The 20,235-nt window shown below is 41.2% G+C and overlaps 1 protein-coding gene across 1 annotated transcript in view; it reads right to left on the bottom strand.

Annotated features, from left to right (window-relative positions):
- LOC309616012 (protein-lysine methyltransferase METTL21E) overlaps positions 1 to 20,235 on the bottom strand; it is a 146,965-nt gene that overhangs the window by 63,900 nt on the left and 62,830 nt on the right. The window lies entirely within an intron of this gene.

Below are 20,235 nucleotides of genomic sequence, written 5' to 3'. Positions count from 1 at the left end.
TCCAAAGACCATACTTTATATGTTATCTAAGGACCATTTGCATAAACCATAGTTTTAACAGAGAGCACTTCTCAATGCTGGGAGAAAGATGAAAAAAAACCTCATTTGAAGACGGGAATAAAGACATAGACCTATTAGAGAATGGACTTGAGGATATGGGGAGGGGGAAGGGGTAAGCTGGGACAAAGTGAGAGAGTGGCATGGACATATATACACTACCAAACGTAAAATAGATAGCTAGTGGGAAGCAGCCGCATAGCACAGGGAGATCAGCTTGGTGCTTTGTGACCACCTAGAGGGGTGGGATAGGGAGGGTGGGAGGGAGGGAGATGCAAGAGGGAAGAGATATGGGAACATATATATATGTATAACTGATTCACTTTGTTATAAAGCAGAAACTAACACACCATTGTAAAGCAATTATACTCCAATGTTAAAAAAATAAATAAATAAGGTGAGACAATTCTCTTTCTACGTAAGGATGATTGCCACATCCTAGGGAAACTAAGAAATTAAAAAAAAAAAAAAAACAGGGAAAGTCATAAGTTTTAACATGCAGTTGAGTTCCTGAGAGGTGATGCAACCAAAACACATTTCTCTGGAGCACTGTCACAAAGACATTCGTGTTAGACCAATCTGACACTCAGGGTTTTGCTGTCTAGTATGCTTCAGGCACAATGCTGGCAAGTTTTACCCCCATTTAAGCCAGTTTACTCCACGCAACAAAGATATGGCCACAGACGGAGTTCGTAAATGCAGCCCAAGAAGAGCTGAAAAGAAAATATAGATGGTTGGGTGCACACCATTCCATCTTAGAAAGAAATGTAAAGCACAGAGATGACTTATGCAAGATCATTAACTTCACATTTTTAAACCATGATACCTCTCTCCCTCCCTCTTTCTCTCTCTTTCTTCTTCCTCTCCTCAGTTACTTAGTGACATGGTCAATTGCTGAATTGCTCTTCATGATTAGCTCTCTTCTTTCAAGGTCAATGATTGCCCTTAGCTTGATGACGGTACTCAAGGTAACGCACAATTCAGATAAACCTTGAAATGTTGACCTATCCTAAGTTCAGTGTAATTAAAAGGTGTGCCTATGCCTGAGCCAACTGTTTGAAACACATTTGCTAGAAACCTAATGTCTCTGAACTTACCCTGAACATCTGTTGGTGAATTTCCTCCACAGGCCCCTAGTTCAGAGCAATTTTCAGAAAGCTCTAAAAATCTGCATGAAATTAATGACAGCAAATACACTTGAGCTGATTCTTTAAAATTAACTCTAAATAACAATTTCTGGTTTAAAATTAGGAGGAAACAGACTTTCTATTTATATACTCCTAGAGGATATAAGGTGGATTCAAATACTTTAGGAGTAAACTACTGCCCCGTTGGCAGAGTCTGTGTTTTGACATGCAGTGGCATTTCTTGAAGAACTGTTCCTGAGAGTTATTCTGACCACAACCGTTTTCAAGGCGATTGATTTTTTTTGTATTACTAATGGCACTGGTGCTCCCAAAGAAATAATAGAGAAAATAGGAGAGAGAGAAAGCGACATTCCCACTGAAACTATTCTAGAATAATCTTGCCTCCCTACCTCTAAACGTCATCCCGGATGCCAGCATGCATGTTGGCTGTTTATGTCTGGCAGGGCACTCAAGGGCATTGCTTAAAGAACAAGAGGCAAAATTCTTATTCCATGAGAACAGTTAATTCGTCCGAGTTCAACAGTAAATCAGCTTGAGATGGTTGAACTTGAGCAAGGAAACATGCTAAGAAACAGGAAGTGTATCGGAGTAAACTAAATTCATTTTGCAAAAAACAACTAACTAGAGGTTTCTGATTTAAAATATAGAAATGTCTAAATTCACCAGGTCACCTAGAGTGGGAAGACCAAATATGAGTGGACAAATGCTCTGAGGTAAAAGCTTGCCCGGGTAGTGACCATGGTGGTCTGTTCTACATCCATCAGAGCCGGGGCAAGGGAAGAAGCTGAATTGCCGTTACCAAAACACGCTGTAATCTCCAGTGCTCGGGCCCAGCTGCAGCTATAATGTTATCTTTCTGGCTATTCTCTAAACTTGATAATACTGTTGTTCGTCTGTAAAATGAGGACCAGAATACCTACCTGCTAGGGTTGAGGGAACTACATGAATATCAAGCTTAGCACCATCCCCGCCATGCAGTAAACTCTCTACAAATTAATGCTGTTATAATCACTGTCACGTGTATCATCTTTCACTCTTTAGTATTTAGCCATGAATTGATTTTATTGGAAAAGATGTATATTTGACAGTAATCCTTTTTTTCCATTCATCCAAAGGGTATGTGCTGAGTTCCTTCTAGAACATTCTAGGCAGCAGGCAAGGCAGAGGGACTGAAATCCCAGGTGATCAGAGTCAGGCAGGTGTAAGACTAACTGTGGCTGATGGGCTGCTGAAACTGTAGACCGGCCTAGGCAGTGCCAATTCACAACTTCAGAGGCCTTGACCGCCCAACTTCTAGACGATAATGGGTTATTTGGGCTAAAAGTAAGTAAATAACACTTTCATTTCAGCAAACCTAAGTAAAGTCTCTCTCATCAGTATCCAGGCATACTCCAAATAAAGGTAAGCCAAACAGGAATGTAAGAGGTCCATTTGGGAGAACCCATAAGCATTTGAAAGTCAGGAAAATAAAAACATAAATTCACTTAATGGAAAGAGAGCCTCAGGTAACACTAAGCCGTTAGGACTGTTGCCAAAGATCTCAAAAGATGAAAACAGCATCTTCCAGCCCTGTCCTGGGTTTAATCACATCGAGCCACACCCACACACCCCTTTGCACACTCGTTCTTCTCCAGGCTGTCCCGCGATGCACATTTGGCTCCAACACACAAAGCAGCCTTGCCAAGACCTTCAAGTACATGTGGATGTTCTGAATGATAAGCAAGTGCTTACATTAGCTTTAGCTCACACACTAAGTCTTAAGGGAAAAAAGAGAATGCATGCGTAGCTTTGGTGGTCTTTAATACTGACAGTGTTTTTCCTACCTTTAAAACATTCTTTTTGCCATGATTCCCTAAAACACCCCAATTTTATTCACCTAAAAATTTGCTATGTGCAATGCCATTGTATCCTTATAATTACTCATAACATTTTAGGATAATTTTTGCTGCTTTTAGAATGACACTAGCCTTCCCATTCAGAACCTCTCACTTTTACATTTTGAACATTGGTACAGATTTTAAATCTATTGATCACCTGTGGCTAAACACAGCATTGCATTAAAAATCTTGCACTTTCCTTTTACATCAATTTACAACAATTCTTTGTTTTAATTATCATTTGAACGTACCCCATACATTTTTATATTTCATCCTTCATCTACATTATTGCTAATTTTCCATTTAGACTCTGCTTTTTAAGTACTCAAAAGAAAATCCATCCTTATACCAAAGTAGGAGCTATTTATGAAATGGAAATGTTACCAATAATGTGGATGAAGAATGAAATTTAATAGTAAATTGTAGGACTTTGTTAGTGCCAGGCAGAAAGCAAAGCACTTTACATGTACCATCTCCTTTAATCTTCAGGACAATCTTATAAGGCGCTGGTGTCATCACACCCACATTACAGATGAGAAACTGAGGCTGGGAGATATTAAGCCATTTGACAAAAAGTCACACAGCTAAGAGACAAAATTCAGAAGCCCCATTTGTCTAACTCCAGGAATGAGACTCAAGCATTACACCATGTGCAGAAAATTTTATGTGCTTTTTTATGCATGTGCTTTTGTGCAAAATATTTTTCAGTGTTGAGGCAGCCAAAGGAAATCCACACACAATGGAATAAAGGCTTTGGCCCTTTTAAGCCTCTTTAAACTTTCATTTTTTTTCCTTCTAATATACCCCTTGCTATTGCATTCAGTCCCGGTTAGAATGCCATAAAAGAGGTAATAACACAAATGATACTAGAATAACACACACAGTCATAGCATAAATCCATGGGCAAAACAGAACAACAGGAAAGCAAAGTCTAAAGGCCCTTGCCTCGTGATGGCTGCTGCCTGCCCAGCTCCCTGGCTTGGTCGCGATCGGCCACACACCGCACAACAAAAGTTTCCATCTCTGAGATGTTATTACGGGCCTCGGAGAACAATCCACGTAAGGTCATATTTGCATAAGTCAAGTGTTCCACGGTCTCTACAGCGTCTTTACCTAAGGCAGGATTCAATCACTGGTGTGGACCATAATCAACCCACCAGATGCCCTAAATGCCAGCCAGCTTTCACTTAGATATGGAAGGAGTAAGGCAGGGAACTGAATTTCCAGAAGCCCTGGCTTCCTGCCTCAGAGCTGCTTTAGGAATGAGAGAGAGAGACCCAGTTAGAGGGGCTGCAGGTCTTCAGCCCTTCCCTTAACCAAGGTGACTTCTCTTCTATCTGGTTGGCACGCTGGAGTTTCACGAATGATTTGATTGGAAAGACTATCTGATGCTAAATACGAAGTTGGAACACCACGAATCCAGGGCAATTCCTACCTTATACTTCCATGTGGATGGGACTGGCCCAAGATAAGGCTGGAAAGTATCAAAACCTAGACTGGAACCCCAGTATTCAAATTCCTGGTCCTGTACTCAAACTCACCACAGCTTGAACCTTATCCATTACTTCTGCTTCTTTCTACTCCCACCCTGGGACATCCAATGTTATTTTTTCCAGTTTTGGTAAATACATAAATGTGAGAGACCCACCGGTCATTCCTCCATCCAACCTTTAAAAAGTGGGCAGATCTAGGAGCCATATAAGACTCATGGTCTTTGGAGCAGGGGTACCTTTGGTGAACTGTGCCTGCTTCCAAATCCCGTACTATATGTCTGAACACATACACATTAATCTGTCTAGCCTAATTCCTTCAGCAATTATACTGTTTAGTGCTCTGAGCTTTACCAAGTACCTGCACATATTTTGTCTCCATGTAGAAGCTGGTCCTTTTGCAGAGAAGTGGAAAACTATCTACTGGGAATGTTGAAATTTAAGGTTAGATGAGGCTTTACCAATGATCCAGTCCAACTCTTTCAGATCTATCAATACAACTGAGAAAACTGAGACCCGTAAATGTTAGTAGCTAAGCCAAGACTGAAGACCAGATCAACTGATTCCTAGCACCCCTCTCACCATGCATTCCAGTCCTGTGCAGTCAAACCCAGTGACTTCAATAAGCCATAATGTTCTTTATGATTTTGATAGCCCCACTCATACCTGAACATGTCACCTGGCATATGCATACCTGGTAGCTCAAAGCAGTTGTTTGCGTAACTGTATGAATAGATCTAGGTACCTCTATACATTCTCATAAATCCTCCTGCTTTCCTTCATAGCACCTATCACAGTTTTGAGATATCTATTTACTCATTTATTTAATGCATTTATTTGTTTCTTTCCTTAATGCCTTTCTCTCCCTTGATGATATAAGCTCCATGAGGGCAGTTGCTAGTTCTATCTTGTTTAACGTTGGTATTTCCAGACCCTAGCACAATGGGTAGAAGCTGAATGAATGAATGAATGAATGAATTTCACAATGCCTTGAAAATATTTCTGCTACACTTACAGTATTTAATTTGTGCATTCACGGTTTAATAAACTAGGAGTTTCTTGAGGGTAGTGTTAGTGCCTTGTTGTCTTGACAACACCTAACTGATGCCTTATTAATACAAAGGCTGTCAATAAATATTTGTCAGGTAAATAAATTTATTCATTCATTAATATAATCTAGTGATCCTGGACATATAATAGGTACTCAAACACACTTACTAATTGCTTAACTGATTGATTGGTTGCTTGATTGATAAAGCTCCATAAAAATCAGATGTTTTCAGGGGGGCATTTTTAGGCAGCCACCTCCTCATCACAAAACCTAGTGTTTTTTTTTTATATATATTTTTTTAATTTTATTTATTTATTTATTTATTTATTTATGGCTGTGTTGGGTCTTCGTTTCTGTGCGAGGGCTTTCCCTAGTTGCGGCAAGCGGGGGCCACTCTTCATCGCGGTGTGCGGGCCTCTCACTATCGCTGCCTCTCCTGTTGTGGAGCACGAGCTCCAGACGCGCAGGCTCAGTAATTGTGTCTCACGGGCCTAGTTGCTCCGCGGCATGTGGGATCTTCCCAGACCAGGGCTCGAACCCGTGTCCCCTGCATTGGCAGGTAGATTCTCAACCACTGCGCCACCAGGGAAGCCCAAAAACCTAGCGTTTTTATGAGGACCCAAAGATGTTTATTTGAAAAATTATTCCTCTGAATTTTATTCTTCTATCTTCCCTTTCCTTTTCTACTAGTTACAACAGAATTACATTAATTTTGTAGAATAACTTTGTACTGCTGGTGAGGACAATGTACAAAGGTGCACCGTTCCAGAGCAGGTTAGAGCAGCCTTCCTCTATACTCATCACTTCAAGTTCACTGATTCATAACTTCCAAAACCAAAAAGGAGCCAAAGTTCAGGGTAACTACTTACAACTGTGAGCATCACAGCATATAATAAAATAGTCACAGAGCTACTGTTTACTGGATTTGAGAAGGTCACTGTGAGTAAGGCTCAAGGCTAAGTGTATCATGGGGAATCCCTTGGATTTGTCTATACCTTTTAAGAACATCTTTGGAAAGCAGGTGACAGCTGTAGAAAATAGGACACACTCAAATACTCACACTCACATACCACACACTCATGTAGATCTTTTCCACTAACATTTTAGCTTTACTTTTGAAATTTTATGATGTCTATTCTACAAAGTGGAACATAACAGAGATAGTTTCTCAACCACTATTGAGGAAGGAAAAAGCAACAGGAGTTAGCCTTTGATCTTTCTACCATATTCCAGGTGGAATGAAAAGAACATGCTGTATTTGGCAACCAGTGTGTATGTGGACATACAAGCACATAGAGGTTCCATCTGTTGTTAGCCCCGCGCTCAGGGGAATCGAGGAATCGATGGATAATTGAGACCTGCCACTGATTTCAAACATTTCATTTCATGTAATCATTTTACCCTCTTCCTTCACCATACACCTTGCTAAAATGATATTTAAGCTCCTTTCTCTCCCTGTTTCGGCCCATCTATTGGTGAAGGAGTTTAAAAAGCATGAACTCACTATGGCCAGGCACCATGACATGATACTGCAAAGATAAAATAAAGGTCCGAATGATACACAAACTCTCCCTCAAAGCCCGCATCGTCAAAGGCAATCCATATTATGGATATATCCCCTCCTGGGTGGTTCCTACATGAAGTGTACAATATCCAACATGTTCCAGACTCCATAAATTTGGGGCCCCAGCAGGAACCTAAGCTGATAGTCTCGGGTATCTGGGCTCATCTAGTGAATGGGTACAGTGAGCCCATCAGGATCTTATTTGGAAGAGACCATAAGAAACTGCCTCTCAGAGACCTCATCAAAGGGAAGAGAAGGTGGGCAGAATGTGCATGCCCAGAGGAAAGCCTCAGGTGGAGGTTCTCAGCTTGAAGAAAGGGAAAGAGTGTCATGGGGCGAGGGGAGGGGGCGAGGGGAAGCCGCAGCTGTTTCACTGAAACCACACTGTTTAGGAAAACACTCCTCTTCCTCCTATCAGAAATAATGATGGGGCTTCCCTGGTGGCGCAGTGGTTGAGAATCCGCCTGCCAATGCAGGGCACACGGGCTCGAGCCCTGGTCTGGGAAGATCCCACATGCCGCGGAGCAACTGGGCCCGTGAGCCACAACTACTGAGCCTGCGCGTCTGGAGCCTGTGCTCCGCAACAAGAGAGGCCGCGACACTGAGAGGCCCGCGCACCGCGATGAAGAGTGGCCCCCGCATGCCGCAAGTCGAAAAAGCCCTCGCACAGAAACGAAGACCCAATGCAGCCAAAAATAAAATAATTAATTAATTAATTAATTAAAAGAAACAAAATTTTTTTAAATAATAATGATGATGGTGATGGTGATGATGATGATGATCAAGGTGGGGGAAGAGTGAGACAGAAGATCAGCAGTCGTTCCCTATTTCACAGTAAAACGTAGCACAGCTTCCATCACCCCAGGGCTACGATCTGCAAACATAGCAAAACCCAGAGAACGCCGTGTTAAAGCCCAGGGGTCGTGTTAGCATCCGGCAGTAATAGACACGCTTATAAGCACATCTGGGGACTTTCCAAAGTATTCAAAATCCTGTATGAGCATCTTGGGACGAGTGAAATTTGGGTCGTTCCTGTTAAAGTGCTCCCATTTATACCCACAACGCAGGGAGGCCTGAGAAATCTCAGGAGATTAGATAGATAGATAGATAGATAGATAGATAGATAGACAGATAGACAGATAGATATAATCCCTTCATAATACATTTTTTTAAATTAAATGACCATCAGATATATGTGACTTGGGAACCCACATGATCAAGTTCAGATTGCATTTTCACAAAACTTACTAGCTGTCTACTATGTACAGGACACTGTGCTAAGTGCTATATGGGATTTAAAAGATTTTTAAAATATGGTACTTTTTTATACTGAACATGATCTATTACTGAATACATATTTGCATACGGCCACACATAAGAAATGCCTGCTCCCACCACAGCTTTTACTTAGATTTCTGGCAAACTCTAGACATTCAGGTCACCAGCATCAGCCAAATAAGTCAGCTTAAGGTCTCTAAGTTGCAAAGGAAATGCACTTCACTCTCAAGGAAAAGAAAGAGAGCCACCCTCGAGGCAGAAGCTGTGGGTTTGGTGTAACGTATAAATTTAACGTCACTGATTTTAAGTTTCGTTACCTGTATTTCCCTGGTAACCAACAGCTTAAGAAGTGACAGTTGACAGCAAGGGGGACAAGACAGAGAAACTAAACACTATGACAATCCCATGTCCTTGACTGAGGTGATAGGCTGAGGCACCTCCACAGCCCCAAGGGCACAAACACGTCAAGATGAGTCAGTGCGAAGTCCCTGTTCAACTAACTTCTCTGAGTCATCACAAGGAGGATAAGCTGTGTTCTGTCTCTTCTGGTAACCGAGGCAACATACAGATACACCACACTTGAGATTCCCAGCATTTACTTCAAAAGGTGTTCAACTAACCACTTAAAGACTAAAGCCCAGGAATATCCCTCATAAATTACAGCAACATATGGAAATGAAGACCCAGAACAACTGGACTGAGTTAAACCACAAGTTGGAGGTAAAACCAAAACGAGAATCCAGGTTCTGTTATCTGACCGGGATGTGAGAGGAAATAACAGAGCCTGAGAACTCTGGAACCTGAACTAGATTTTCATCTCTAGCCTTATGGGTTTTGTTGTTGTTGTTGTTTGGGTTTTTTTTTAATGCATTTTAAATTTATTTATTTTGGCTGTGTTGGGTCTTCGTTTCTGTGCGAGGGCTTTCTCTAGTTGCGGCGAGCGGGGGCCACTCGTCATCGCGGTAAGCGGGCCTCTCACTGTCGTGGCCTCTGTTGTTGCGGAGCACAAGCTCCAGACGCGCAGGCTCAGTAGTTGTGGCTCACGGGCCTAGTTGCTCCGCGGCATGTGGGATCCTCCCAGACCAGGGCTCGAACCCGTGTCCCCTGCATTGGCAGGCAGACTCTCAACCACTGCGCCACCAGGGAAGCCCTCTAGCCTTATGTTTTGCAGGTGAAATAAGTGAGACCTGGAGAGAGAGATGACTTGCTCCAGGTCACAATTCAGGGATGAGTAGAATTGGGACAAGAACACAGGGGTCTCACGGATGCTAGTATTATATTCTTTCCATCAACATCCACTCTTTTCTTAAACAGTTTAAAAGAACTTACATCCCACAGGCTAAACCGCATCGTTCGGTCTCTGTTTCACAGTAGTTATACTATTTGAAGCTGATACTGCTCCTACTTGCCTTCATCCAAATCAAACTAGAATAAGGAAATTGGCCGGATGAACTCACTGTAAGTAACACAGCTTTCAACCCCTGCGGCAGATATTTTAAGCAACTGTTGCCATATATGTTTCAACTTGAGAGATTTAATGAGGAGAAATGACGCCCTGACCCACGGGTGGGAACAAGTGTAAGAAAGAAAATGCGGAATGAGCATATAGACATCCTCCTTTTCAAGTTTTCAAACATTTAAGAACCTACTGTGTGTGAAAACTCTGCCTACACTTCAAGTCTGCTACATTCTTAAACATAAGTGGCTCGGAGTCTCAAAAAGGGTGACCTCAAGTCTCTTAACAGTGCCTGTGAAATTTAATAATTGGGAGGCTCACACCAAACCTCATTTATAGCTCCTTTAAATGAAATAGATCACAGTTAATAAAGAGCCTGCAAATTAAAGTAACCCAGCAGTCTTAACTAGCAATTAAAATGACTTTTTTTTTTCCTATCCAAGGTGAAACCATATGCCGGAGCAGATTTTTGTCAGGTCCAAGATAAATGAGCAGTTTGGCTCAGCGGGGGATAATTCCAGTTCATACTGAAAGATCCGCTTCAGTATCAAAATCTCGTTCTCTCGATGCCAGGGTCCTGCCACAGATCACCTGCACGCACCTGGGTTCAAGAGCCTTCCCTGTAAGGACACAGCGTAAGGTGTGCGACCACCTCATTCCTCCCACACCCTCAGGAAGTGGGGAGTCTAGTACTGGCAGAACCCAAATGCCAGCAGAAGCCTAGACTGACTTTCACCTTCCTTACACATATTGATGGGATCACCCGGCACTGTTACAGAAGTACGTAGGGAATGGGGAACAGGCTGGGAGAGAAATGTGCATGGCAACATCTAATGCAGATCAAAGCCCATCTCACTTGGCCAGCGGACCCCTAAGAACAGGTGAGAAGGAATTCTGGGCTCTGGGAAATGCCAGTCACCTTCTGGAAAAAAGAAACTAGTGGCCCATGAAGCAGGACATAACTCACACATAATGTTTGTTATGTATACTACAACAGCAATCAATAACTTGCAAGCTCAGCTGTTTGGAGCACTTCTTCCCAAGGACCTGACTCACCCCCATGTCTTCACTTGCCAAGGTGGGAAAGGGAGTGGAGATGGTGGAGGGGGCACGCCAGATGCAGAGTCAGAAAGTAATTACTGATACCAGAAGACAGAAGGAAAAGATAGGTAGAAAGAAAAGAACAAGGATAGGTAAACAGATGGTGGACAGATGGATGGTTGGATGGATAGATACACGGATATATAGAGCTGTATACATATATTTATATCTCAGGGACAATAGGGGTGCAATGATGGACCAATGAATGACCAGTAGAAAAGGAGAAGCAAAGACATATTTGTTAGAAGCCTACTTGTTTCTGGCACCGAACTTCGAGCTTCCCATGCATCATCTCATGTAATCCACCAGTGACAGCACTACTATTTTGCCTATTTTACACATACCGAAACTATCGACACAATCAATAATATTATCAGGGTTAGAGTTAAAACCTAGTTCTGGGTAGCCACAAAACCCTTAGGTTTTCCATTATCCACGCTGCTTCTCATCCAAAGTCATGCTAAAATTTGGAAGACGCTACATTAGAAAGTGGACTGCAAGCCACATAGATCTGCTCTGTGAGCGCATAATTATAAACTACACCCTCAAACCTACTCAACCATTTAGCCTCCTACCAAACACCAGGATAAAAAGAGCACAGCAGACTCTTCCCGAACGCTCCAGGCCTTGACAACAAGCAGGTGAGAAGCACACTTCTGTCCAATACTGTCTTTCACCACCTCCGTCCTTGACACTCCACGGTCCCCACACCCCACCTCCCAGACCCTTCTTTGCTCCAGCAGTTCCCACCTTCTAAGGTACAAACAAATTGCCTAGGATTTTGTTCAAATGCAGATTCTGATTCAGAAGATCTGGAATCTGAGATTCAGTCATTCTAACAAGTGATGTTAGAATCCAGGTGAAGTTGATGCTTCCCGTCTGAAGACCACACTTTATGTAAACTAACCTCTGTTCTATACCTCGTTGTGACTCGTTGTTCGAGAAAATCAACATGTGAAACAGAAAATGAGATTTAGCATCATTCTCTGGGCACTAAGAGCATTTAGTACACATAACAATAGGAAATGTGATGTGGACCCGGGATTTGAGCTCTACGTATATTTAAAGGGAGTCATGGAATCCCCCAATGCCTCCCCAAATTACCCAGATGCAGTTTTATGTGAGTAAAACCAAAGGCTGCACAGTAAAGAATAATGCCATCTTGATGCTATTTAAATATATATTTACTTCTTATTCATGATCTTTCCCCCATTTAATTTTCTCTGAGAAATTATTCAGGTCACTTTTTAAATGGGTTTCAATGTTTCCAGGGCTGCAGCTCATTATAAAAATGTTCACAGCAGATAGAAGCTTGCTTCAGCACAGCACTGTTTTCAAGCTGGCAGACACAGAAATAGGTATATGGATATTGTACCATAAACATTAATTTAGTATTATGTGGAAGGTTGATTGATTAATAAATACATAAGCCAGGAAGCCTAGTTTAACTCTTAATTCACTTTTTTTTTATTTCACAGAGAGGGAAAAATTAATCTAGAAGTGTTGATTGATTGAGAGTTTTAGTCTCATCTAGATAGCAATGGAAAATGACTATGAACCTGAAACTTTGCAAACTGCATCATTTGCAAAATAAACCCAATCAACAAATTTCATCACACAGTGATGGATGGTCAGAAAGAAAGGGCTGTAGCGATCACGGAGAAGAAGAATGTGTAATCAACCAAGGAAGCAGCTCTCCAGGCAGAGTGGAGAAAGGAGGAAGAATTAGCAAATATTTCCAGCTCAGGGGTGGACACAAATGAAAAATATATATATATATATACTTGAAACTTTTAAAATTAATGAGCATCAGAGCACTCTGGCAGACTAGCAAATTAGAATTAGTACATTGCGTTCTTAAGAATGTACAGAATATAAACATATTGTGCAGTTGTGATCCCACTACAAAGACTGCATGATGTACAGAACTGACTTACTCTAGTGCCATGATCAGAGGGTCATGTTTAGAACCAAATGTTCTATATCTAGACTTACATAGTGCTGAATTGTTTTTTCTGAAAACAAGGGAAACATCTTCATTGTTCTCTTTTTTGAAGAGTAGCAATGAAGCTGAGCAGGGCAATTGCTTATAAATTAGACCTGCATCTCCTTCCTGTGATTTTGTTTTTCCTTTCCAGATCATATTTACACAATGACAATCAAGGTCAAGTTCCAAGCCCTAAGCCTCAGAAAGCTGACATCAGAATCATCAGTACTGTTTGCATTTAGTGTGTCCATGGGAGGAAATGGAAGGAAGGAAAGAAGTTAACATTTGAGGACCTACTATAATAAGAACTGTGAAATATTCTACCAGAGATTCAGATCAAAGTTCTCACATCAACACTGTTTTATTAACCCCATTTTTCAAAGGAGAAAATGAAAGATTAGGGATGTTAGCGAGACTGGCCAGTGCTGCAACAGCTGTTACGTGGCAGAACCCCATTTATGTTGGGCTCTGTGCATGTTCTAGAGAATGATCTTTCCACACCCTGCCTCAGAATGACTGCAGAGCTTGTTAAAGCAGATCGTGGGCCCCCACTCAGAGCTTCTGATTCAGTCAATGTGTTAGTTTCCTACTGCTGCTGTAACAAATCACCACAAACTGGGTAGCTTCAAAACACAATTTCATTATCTCACAGTTCTGTGGGTCAGAAGTTCAGATACAGCACAGCTCAAGTGGGTCCTCTGCTTAGAGTCTCCTGGGGCTGAAATCAAAGGTGCTGACAGGGCTGTCTTCCTTCCTGGAGCCTCTGGGGAAGAATTGGTTTCTGCTCTTATTCAGGTTGTTGGCCTAATTCAGTTCCTTGTGGTTGTAGGACTGAGGTCCCCCTTTCCTTGCTGCCTCTCAGTCAAGGTCTAAGCTTGGCTTGTAGGGGCGGCCTGCACTCCTTCCCATGCTTCCCGTGTGGCCCCTTCCAGCAAGGCCAGTCTCTCTCATGCTTTGACTCTCTCTAAGTTTCCCTTCTGCTGCATCTCTCTGACTCCAGCCAGAGAAAGTTCTCTACTTTTAAGGATGCATTGTGATTAGACTGGGCCCCCTGGATAATCCAGAATCATCTCCCTATCTTAAAAGTCCATAAACCTTAATTACATCTGCAAACTTCCTTTTGTATGTAATACATTCACAGGATCCTTGGATAAGAGGGTAGACATCTTGGGGGGGGGGGCATTCTACCCACTGTAGCCAGTCTGGGCTGGGCCCCCAGAATTCCCATTTCTAACAGGTTTCTAGGTGATGCTGCTGGTCAAGAGACCACACTTCGAGAACTCCTGCTCTGGCTTTTACTCCAAGTGTGGCCCAGGGTATCAGTATCACCTAGGATTTGTTAGAAATGCACAATCTCAGGCCTCATCCCAGACTTAGTGAACAAGAAGCTACTGCTTAACAACATCCCCAGGTAATTTCTGTGCTCATAAAAGTTTGAGAAGCATTGCTCCAAGGCAATTAATAAAACAGGAAAAGGAATGGAGTGAAGTATATGTTTTATTTATTCTCAAAGCCTTTTGGAAAGATACAGCTCCTCCTTGGTCCAGGTATTGCCCTTTTGTTTTCTTGGCAGGAATGGAGGGAGGTATCTTACCTATAAAATTTGTACTTGTAAAGAATTCCTGCACTCGCTCACTCTCTCTGTCTCTCTGTCTGGCTTTATTTGCCCACCCCTACTCCCCATTTTAATTCAAAGGGGGGAAAATCTCCCCATGACTCAACCACAGAAATGTTTGGCAACCTGAACAATTGCAGGTTGGATTTGATTATTCACTGGGCAGCGTTGACAGGGACATCCCTCCTTTGGTCAAATCCAGGATTTGATGGGACTAGATTTCAAAGGCTTCTCAGATGAGTTCTAGGAGGAAATACGGTACTTGCCATCACCCATGACCAGAGACAGGGTGAGTGCCGACGGGTGCAGCATATTCTGCTTTTACTTTGACATTAATAGGATTTCCCAAGTCCTGGAAAGAGATTCAGCAAAATCTAAGGGCCCCAGAGGAGAAGGAAATGTCATTAACCCTTTTCTTGAGGATGTTATTGGTTTTCTGTGACTTACCATTAGACGAAAGTGACTGCAGTTAGAATATATTGAAGAAGACTGCAAAGTAGTACAGACAGGCTGCAACTAAACACACAGCTCACTTCTATCTCTGGCTCAGAAACGCCTGAATGTAATTACTGTAACCTAATCATTAGACAGCCAGAGGAAAGTGAAATATGTTTCAAGATGTAGACATTAACTGAACATTATCTCAAACTCTCTTGCTTTCTCTTAATTTAAGTTGAGATAAAGAGAACAAAACAAAAATGGAAGGATGTTTGGTAGTGAAAATAAGAACATATGAGTACAGTGAAGTTCTATTAAGTGTACTCTATTGGTAAAAGACAAACCAACAGACTAATCACCCCCCCAACACACACACACACTCTCACTCACTCACTATGCTGTTTCTTTTCTAGTGCACTGAGTTCCAGGCAATGAAGACCCATATTGTCTGCTTAAATCAACTGATTATTCCAGAATCAACACGAAGAATCATATAAACCAACTCTCGTTCCCAGCGCATTCTCATGATTCTTGCACTTATTCTCCTTTGATTGGATAAGGAAACCATGGGAGCATTTCCAGTACTAAACCCAATCCCCTAAAACATTACCAAATTATCTGTGGGTACTCAATAATAAAAGTGTGTATTGACAAAGGATGTCAGCCACCCAGAAATGTTTAATGAGGCACCTGAAAATGTACGCAAATGATACCAGCAAAGAGTCGATAAGGCGATGGCCATTCAAGCAAGATATGGGACAAAAGCCAAATACATGATAACCACTCCAGAACTCTTGAAAGGAAAAACAATTCCCACCTCTCTGATCAATGCCATTCCCCCACCTCCATTTCTGGAAGCTATTTACCTCAAGAAGCATTTACAAAGAGAAAAAAGTTTCTTGAAATCTGCAGAGTGTTTACTTTGGAAAACCACCAGGCAAAATAGATCAGCTTTCAATCCATCACCGATGAGCCAGTGTTATCTTAGATCTGTGTTTACTGAGGGTGGGGGTGGAAATAAGAGAGAGTCCAGATCAAAGGTGGGATCATTCTGGGGTCACTGGGGGAACACAAGATGACCCTTCACTGGATTCTTGACCTGATGGCCAGTAGTCTGGTCGAATCTCCCCCAACTCTTCATCTCTTTATATATATAAATTTACTTAAAATATGTATATACAATTAAGTAATGATACATTGAAAGTATATATAATTACTTGGGTGCTCCCCCAACATACATTTCTGTCTCTCTTCTTTCTCACATGCTATTCTATTCCTCCTTTCCATTTTTGTGACCAGAAACCTCCTAAACATCTTTTAAAATCCTATCCAGATGCTGCATGGCCTAAAGTCTTGCACATCTGCTCTTGGGGATTGTGGCTCTGTCCCTGACGTGTGGTTGATTGCCACCACCGTCTCAACACTCTTGTTGCTTGGCCACCAGCACTCCAGTTGCTCTGGCCCTTCTCTATCTTCACAGCCATTGATTGCTAAGCTATCTGCTGCAGCTGCTAGCTGCAAAGCTGCTGCAGCACTAGCACTTTCCTATTAAAGGAAAACTTCCCCCCAGTGATTAAAGCCATTTGAGACCTTCTGTCCCTCCTCCCACGGTAGTTGGGGCAATAAACTTGAAAACCAATCCAGAGAATATTTAAAGGATATTAAAAAATATTTAAAGCCTGTATCTCATAAACTTTGCCAAATGTCTACTCTATACCTGGTACCCAGCTGAATATGGTAAATATGTTAGTAAGGACACAGCCTCTCCAGACAAGCAAGGCTTAGAGCAATTCAAGAAGTGCTGTGATCACAGAACATACAGTTTGTTACAGGAATTCAAGGAACAGCACACGACTGGTGACATGGGTTTTAGTGCCGGGAGACAACACTGCCTGGGTCTTTCTCATTTCTGCACATCTTCTGCATAGAGGTGCTGACAGCCTTTTCTTCTTTCAGGAATGTTTGTACAGCTAACAGCCTTGGAAGGTAGAAATGGTCTCTTCTGCTAGAACATGGGGAAGAAATGTTTTGCCCATGAAAGATGTTCACTGTTGCTAATTATTGGAGAAATGCAAACCAAAACTACAATGAGATATCACCTCACACTAGTAAAAATGGCCATCATCAAAAAATCTACAAACAATAAATGCTGGAGAGGGTGTGAAGAGAAGGGAACCCTCCTACACTGTTCATGGGAATGTAAATTGGTGCAGTCACTATGGAGAACAGTATGGAGGTTCCTTAAAAAATTAAAAATAGAGCTACCATACGACCCAGCAATCCCACTACTGGGCATGCATCTGGAGGAAAACATGGTCCAAAAGGATACATGCACCCCAATGTTCATTGCAGCACTATTTACAATAGCCAAGACATGGAAGCCACCTAAATGTCCATCCACAGAGGAATGGATAAAGATGTGGTACATATATATATATATGATGGAATATTACTCAGCCATTAAAAAGAATGAAATAATGCCATTTGCAGCAACATGGATGGACCTAGAGACTGTCATACTGAGTGAAGTAAGTTAGCCAGAGAAAGAGAAATATCATATGATATCGCTTATATGCGGAATCTAAAAAGAAATGGTACAAATGAACTTACATACAAAATGGAAACAGACCCACAGGCATAGAAAACAAAATTATGGTTACCAGTGGGGGAAAGATGGGGGAAAGGGATAGTTAGGGAGTTTGAGATTGACATGTACACACTAATATATTAGACAAACGGATAACCAACGAGGACCTACTGTATAGCACAGGGAATTCTGCTCAATGTTATGTGGCAGCCTGGGTGGGAGGGGAGTTCGGGGAAGAATGGATACGTGTGTATGTGTGGCTGGGTCGCTTTGCTGTTCACCTGAAACTATCACAGCATTGTTAATTGGCCATACTCCAATATAAAATAAAAAGTTTAAAAAATGCTCATTGTGCAGTATAATAAAAATCTTGTCTCCCTCCTGGGCAAAAATCAGGCAAGTTTCCTTACAGCCCATTTATTATGAAAGATTGGGGTTTCCTAAGCTCAGGGTTCCTCAGCTGTGAAGCAAACCCGGTCCATGTGCAGCGTCCAGGATGCTCTGTGCCACCCCTGTGACTTTGGGGACAAAAGGAGCTGACACAGGCATGAAGCACGTGCTGCTTACTCTGCAGGGAGTAGTAAAGTCCTTTGTCTCTTACCCAGGAGTGTCGTGTCTTCTCCCAGCATCCACGACACTGCACTGGGCTGAAATGTTACCCTGAAAGGGTAAAATCTAGGAACCTTCACAGTTCTTGACATTTAGAAAGGGTCGGAGAACTATTTTGTGGGCCCTGACACCCACTTGAGCTAAGACAGGCAGGCTTCGTGTAATTTAACCACAAGGACGTTCTAGAAGACAAAGTGAAGGGCACATGGACAAGCAAGAAAGCATGACCATACAGCGCATTTAGGAAAACTCAAGTAGAGCAGGTTGGCCAGATTATCATCAGGGGTTTTACACACAGTCATGAAACTAAATCAATGCGCTCACTTTGGGCTTAGGGTTCATTTCAAGTTAAAATTTTTAATAATATTAAGCATAGTCTTTGAATTAGCTAACACAGTACTTCCCAAACTGATGTTAAAGAAAAACTGTTCTGTGTAGTGTTATTTGGTGTTCCAAGAAAAATAGACTTTCCTTGCACAATTAAGTGAGTTCGTTAACTGCAAGCAAAGTTCAATAGGTTTTTTTTTTTCCACTGAAGCATCCCCAATACTTTAACACGGCAATACATATTTTGAATTACCAAAGGGAAGACTTAGCACGCAGCCTAGCCCAAGCTAATCTGATCAGATGTCCTTTCTTTAGGGAACCCCAATTAAACATTTCCCAGAATGATTTTTCTGTTCCTGCTGATACGAGTAATGTTTGTCTAATCCATTTTAAAATCACTATAGCCTTATAAGCAAACACAAAAAAAATTATAATTGAATAAAATTAATCTTTGGTCAAATTTGCTTTTAAAATGTGTCCATGGGGTTAGGATTCTGTGGTCCTAAACCCTCATGACCTAAAAAAATTAAAATTTCATAAAGGCTGATGTGCATCTGTTCTCTGCTCTAATGACCTACAAATTAACAAATCATTCTATTAATCGCTCTAGTTAACTAACCCGTTCCAAGATCAATTCACATAGTACTAAATATATATAGTATATGTCAATATATCACAACCAAACACAGCAAGTTGTGATCTACCCTGTACAATTCAGACGCTATATACTTTGCCAAAGAATGCACTTAGAGTTTCTAGGTCGTTGAAAATAGAGCATAGTATACTTACATTATTTTAATGTGAAAAATATACAATATATATAAAATACTGTGTGTATTATATGTGTGCATATGTATCATATACATACGTTTTGAAAACACCTATGCAAGTTCTTTCAACTCTAAAACTAAGAGGATTAGAAAACCAAGTAGATAGCCCTCTATTGTGACAAAGTTGATAGCCCTCTGATTTTTAGACATTTTACAGCTGAAATAATGGATTAATCATTGTTCCAAGCACACACTACAATATAAAGGTAAATATCATTTCCTTAAAGTTGTAGGGAAAATTGATATTTCCCACATTGAAAAGCTCTCTTGACCAAAAATATTTGGAAGATTCTGTCATCATCAGCTTCAATCTATTGAGGAGCAAAGATTCAATTTGCTGGCTTTCTTCTGTCTGTAAAGTCACCCCTGAATCCCTCACCCCTAGCATAGAACTATCATATGGAAGACCTCCAATCAATATTTATTGAATCCATAAATAAATTTTTCACCTTGAAATTGATACAATAACTATATCTTACAATTTTAAGTACATTTGTTGATTTCTATGAACTGCTCTATCACCAATCCAGTTAATTCAAATGTATATAAAAGTTCACTAGAAAAACAGAGAAATGTAAAAGAAATGTTTAAATGGTTTGTCAGAAGCAATGATGAAATTACTGAAATCCTGAGGATTATATAAAAAATGAGACTTAAACAAAACAATGTAGTAAACATAGACAATATTCTGCTTATACAGATGTTTCATTTAAATTGAAAAGCAAACACGTTTGTCATTATAGTTTTTCTTTAGTAAACTATTTGACAGAGTTTTACAATATTTATTTATTTGGGCTCTTTGGGCTTCTTATAGCAAGTA

Source organism: Balaenoptera borealis (assembly GCF_965194805.1).
Source record: "Balaenoptera borealis genome assembly, chromosome: 18".
NCBI lineage: Eukaryota > Metazoa > Chordata > Mammalia > Artiodactyla > Balaenopteridae > Balaenoptera > Balaenoptera borealis.
The sequence above is the reverse complement of the archived record's forward strand: the minus strand, read 5'-3'. Positions and strand labels throughout refer to the sequence as shown.